Source organism: Nansenia antarctica, assembly GCF_963989245.1.
Source record: "Nansenia antarctica genome assembly, chromosome: 14".
NCBI classification, from domain to species: domain Eukaryota; kingdom Metazoa; phylum Chordata; class Actinopteri; order Argentiniformes; family Microstomatidae; genus Nansenia; species Nansenia antarctica.
The window spans coordinates 5929211-5934481 of NC_137684.1; positions in this window are offsets into that span (position 1 = coordinate 5929211).

A 5271-nucleotide genomic window follows, 5' to 3' on the forward strand; every position below is an offset into this window, starting at 1 on the left:
GAGGATGCTCTCCACTGCGCCGTGGTAAATGACCATACTCGTAAAAATATTGTAGTATTTATATGAGTGTGATGATGATGAGCAGTATTCTTTCCTTTAAAAAGACCAGATTCACCACACAATGCAGGTAAAAAAAATCACTTATAAGTAATCCTATAGTTAGTTGATCAAGCCTAATGCACAAAAACAAGTGCCATTAGGCCTATAGCCCTTGCACTGACACTATCAGAAACGGTTCTGAATTCAGTACTACATAATAACACAATGGATCGTATATAGGCCGTATGCTAACGAAATAGGAATGAATCATATTAGAATTCATGTTTCACATATTGGGTTTATTTGTTATTCATTTGTGGTGAGAGGGATTACAACTTTTTAAATATTAATGGGAACCCTGATCCTAATGATTTCACGTGATTGTGTGAAAAAACACCCATCATATTTCTGAGTTGGATAGATCATAGCCCTCATCACATGTGTAAATGCTTTGGTCCTGGAATTTTGTTGTTGTTGTTTTTGTTGTTGTTCATATGGTGGGTGCAATGATGCTCTTCTCCATCCCAGCTGTATTTTGTGACATTTTCTGACATTTGTTGTGATACTGTATTTAAGCTACTGGTGACATTAGGCCTACACTTGTCAAGCAAGTGTTGCAATGCAATTTCAAAATTGACCAGTAGGGGGTGCTATTCTCTAGTGATTGAGACAGCGTTCTGAAGATTTGAACTCTGGCTTTTTACCAGCCAGTCTCAGGCACCGTGCTGCAGCACCAACAGTGCAGTGCAGACATAGTACAACGGTCGCATTTGAATATCTCTGTTTTACCTAAAAGTCCTTTCATCTCTGTGCAATAGGTGTGTGCTATGACGCTTGTGTTGTTTTGTGTGGACCCCAGGAGGAAGAGTATCTATTGCGATTGTAACAGCTAATGGGGATCAACATGTACAATAAATAAACCTTGAATTTTCAGGTGCATAAGGAATCAATTCCCCTGTAAATGTTTTATCACTTTTCTGTGAGAGTCTGGATCCTACAGGAATGGTGCAATGCTAGTCGGGACACATCTTGCCTGTGTCCCACCCAGCACGTGCCCCATGCAGCTTGCCTTGCAGTCCATGCAGAACACAGGACGTGCTGCGGCTAATGCGTGCTCTAGTCAATGTCTAGTCACTGTTCAAGCGCTCAATGCTGTTAGTAAATGGAACATTGGGGTTACCACCATACAGTTATTGAGTTCCAACTACAACAACATGATGCAATACATTGATGGCTGGGGAGGCTGGAGGAGGTAGAAATCGGAGGACGGGCTCATTGTGATGCATGGGATGGAATGAGGAATGGTATGAAACAGGTGTAAGATACCGTTCCTCATTCTCTTCCAGCCATTACAATGAGCCCGTCCTCCGATTTCTACCTCCACTAGCCTCCCCTGGTCCATGCAGAACTAAGGACAGATCATTGCAGCCCATGCTTCCTCTAGTCATTGACACACTGCTGTTATGTTAAAATGCTCAATCATTTGAACGTTGGAGTTGCCACCAAGACATCAGTGGAGGCTGAAATCGAAGGACGGCCTCAATGTAATCCATGGAATGAAATAAGGAACGGGATCATTCAAATGGTATCATTCATTGCAGCAGCCAGAGTTTTTAAACCAAAACAAGCAGACGAGCTCATATAACTCCTATTTTAGAGACTCTACACTGGCTTCCTGTTAAGTTCAGAATAGATTTCAAGATTCTTCTGCTTCTTTATAAAGCTCTCACTGGCACAGCAACAGAATGTGTTGTCTGAAAGACCTTTTGCTAGCTAGCCTATCAGCCCAATAGAGCACTCAGGTCTTCTGACGCTGGTTTTCTCTGTGTACCACAAGAAGAGATTTGGTGAGGCTGCATTCTCATTTTATGCACCCAGATTGTGGATTGCACTGCCAGTTTACATTACGGATGCAACCTCAGAAAATATGTTCAATTCAAGACTAAAAACCCATCTTTTTAATATTGCCTTTACTAAATAATTGATAATGATGATTATATCATGATTAAAGCACTTTGAGCTGCAACGTTTGCAGGAAAAGTGGTATATAAATACAAGTTATTATTATTATTATTATTATTATTATTAATAATAATAATCGTATTATTATTATCATCATCAAACACGTGTGCTACCTCCTCCCCTGCAAGACATGCAGTACTTGAGTTCAAGTGCTCATGATGTGAACATTGATAGGGTTTAGGATCTTAGCGTGTGTTTAAGTAGAGTAGACCATCTGTGCTCGTACATGTTTGTTGTATGTTGCAGAAAACAATCCTAAACAACAGCTGCAGTGACTGTGTGCCTTGTTCCATTTCTGAACCAAACTGAAAGACATCGAGGCAATATCTTACATAACCGCCTGACTGAAGAATGCAATCTAACGCTTGTAAGAAAGCTAAAAGTATGTGTTTCTCTCCTGATCGACTGGGTAAATCACCACCTGTGATTTGAATGCCTTTTCCCTCTCTGCCATCTCAATTCAGACTAGCTCTATCAACAGAAAGGCATGGCTCCTATCTCTTTACGAAAGCCTGCAGCCCCTCTCGAGTGCTACTACACCGCGTGGAATGATTACAAATTCGCCAGTGCTTTGTGTTGGCTTTTTGGGGAGGGAAGATAGTGATTGTAGGAGAAGTTAATGTGTTTTGATCCGTTTCTGTGTTCCCACCCTTACCCCAAACAAAGGCAGATGTTGGGTTGTCATGTCAATGTCATTCCGGCAAAAGTGTTTGCAGTAACCATATCGCTGCAAGGTTTTCTGATTCTAATTTTTGGTCTATTTTTGAGAATAATGTCAAATTATTGATGTATTGACTCATAAAGCGCCCTCTGAAAACCAATATACTTGCTCAGGTGTTCCATTAAGAGGAATTATCTTCTGAAATGTTCTTTTAATAGAAGCCCCCAGATGCCTCTGCATCTGCATTATTATATTTGAGGGATTTGGCAGAGTCCAGATTGACGTGATGCCATACATTGATGGAGTTAAAGATCTTAGCGGGTGGTTTAAGTAGACCATCTGTGGCTATTCTGTTGTTTGTACAATGCGTAAACCAAACATAAACAGTAGCTGCATTGGCTGTGTGCCTTGTTTCGATTCGGAAAACCAAAATGAAAGACATCTAGCTTTTTGGCAGCAAGAAAGTGATTGCAGGAGTGATTGTAGGGATGTGCTTTGATTCGTTTCTCTATGCCCAACCTTATCCCAAACAACGGCAGATGTTATGATGTCATGTCAGTGTCATTCAGGCAAAAAGCGTTTGCAATAAACCACCGTTCAGGCTACAAGGTATTCTGAGGCATCATCTTTTAGTCTCTTCCCTTTTTTGGTCGGACTCTTGCGCTCTCTGAAAGCTGATCTTCCTTCTTATAAATACTCTATGGACTCTAGCCCTTTTTTCTCCCTGAAAGGTTATCACCATACCAACGTCTCAGAATGTTCCATTAAGGGTAATTTCCTCTGAAATGGAAATGGTTACTCTGAACCCCTACACGTGAACTACCTCGCAAAACGGAGGGGTTGGACTAAGTGGTAGGGGCAAGGGGTGAAATGGGATTGGGCCCCAGATCTCAGATGCCTCCTCTATGCTTGTTTCTATGCATCTACATTACATTTGACACATTTACCAGACATTACCAGTGTCCAGAGTGACTCAACAACAAGTGCGTTCACTCGTGTGCTGGTGATATGGCAGAAAGGGGGGTGTCAGTGGCACACTGACTTTGATGAAGACCCTTGTAGAGGTAGGCTTTACGGCCCCACGGTGGTGTATCGGTCTAAGCACTGGCCACTAGTGCATGCTGCCCACCGGGGACTGGGTTCGAATCCCAGCTCGCCAGATCCGGATATGGCTGGGGCACACACGCGGAGCGGCATATTGGGCGGCCGCTCCCGAGGGAGGTATAGGAGTAGTTCCGGACAAGGATCCGTCGCGCAACAGCGCCCCCGGGGTGCCGGAATAACAGGTGCTGGGCTCGAGGAGCCAGTCAGCTAGTCTGCCTGGCGGCCTCCTCTGGGACTGCCGGCCACGGGGGTCGTGCGGCGGATCCTTCGCAATAGGCAGGGGATAATTGGATGCTAGGTTGGGTTCAATTGGCTACCAAATTGGGTGAAAAAGGGGATAAAATCTGAAGAAAAAAAAAAGAAAAAAAAAAGAGGTAGGCTTTACCTGGGGAGACAGGCCTTTCTCAATGGTCAGAAACTCCTCTGTCCTCTACCTGCTTCCTTCTCAAAAAGCATTGTAGGAGAATATCTAAGGGGAGAAATTACCTAAGATCTTCTCCTACAATGCGTTTTGTGGAGGATAGAGGAGAGGACAGGAGGAATGGAGTTTGTAACAACTGAGAGGGCCACACACGGTACAGGAGGACATAGACAGGGGAATGGGGCCGGGCATGGGAGCACTGAGAGAGGAGGATGGAGGGACGTAGTGTACTGTAATACTGTATTACTAATACTGTAATGTAACAACGTGTTTCGAGGAGGAAGCGGGTGGAGGACAGGGGAGGGGCCACGAGGAATGGAGTTTCAAAAGAGTGAGAAAGGGAGAGGGACCTCGTGTACTGGTGAGCAATTGAACTTCCTTCCTGAAGACAACTCCTCCAGCTCTGGAGTCAGTTTCCCAAAAGCTCCTTCGCTTAAGTAGTACTTTATCTCTTTTGGAAATGAAGGCCGACTCCTCTCCTAGTCCCAAAAAATAAGTTTTTCATTAAACACATTTGTTATTCTTTGGAACAGTAGCTTGCTGCAAATATGGATTTTACAATGTTTACTTTAATCTCTGCTTGGCGGCCGGGTTGTCAGGACAAACTAATACGCCTTAAGCCACACAGCGTTATGCAAACTGACCCCTGTTCCTCTCCGTCTATTTGCATCAAGTATTAGTTGGCACTGGGCTCTCTTTACCCATGATGCCCCTGCAGTACCCTGTCCCAGCATGTGTTCACAATAGAACAGAAGAAGATGCCATATTAGCTGATGCTTTTATCCAAAGCGTTACATTTGCAGTGAGTGCATGCATTTTTCAGTATGGTCCCAGCGGGAATCGAACCCGCAACCTAAGCTTTGTTAGCACCATCATGCTCTGTTTAGGCAGGAGCGTGGTGTAATCAGCAGACACCACTCTGCCCTGGGAGAGGTGCCGGAGGGCCCTGAGCCTCTCCCCCTTTCTCACACAACGGCAGACACTCTGTCACTACCTGATAAAACAATCAGTCTGACACGCGCAG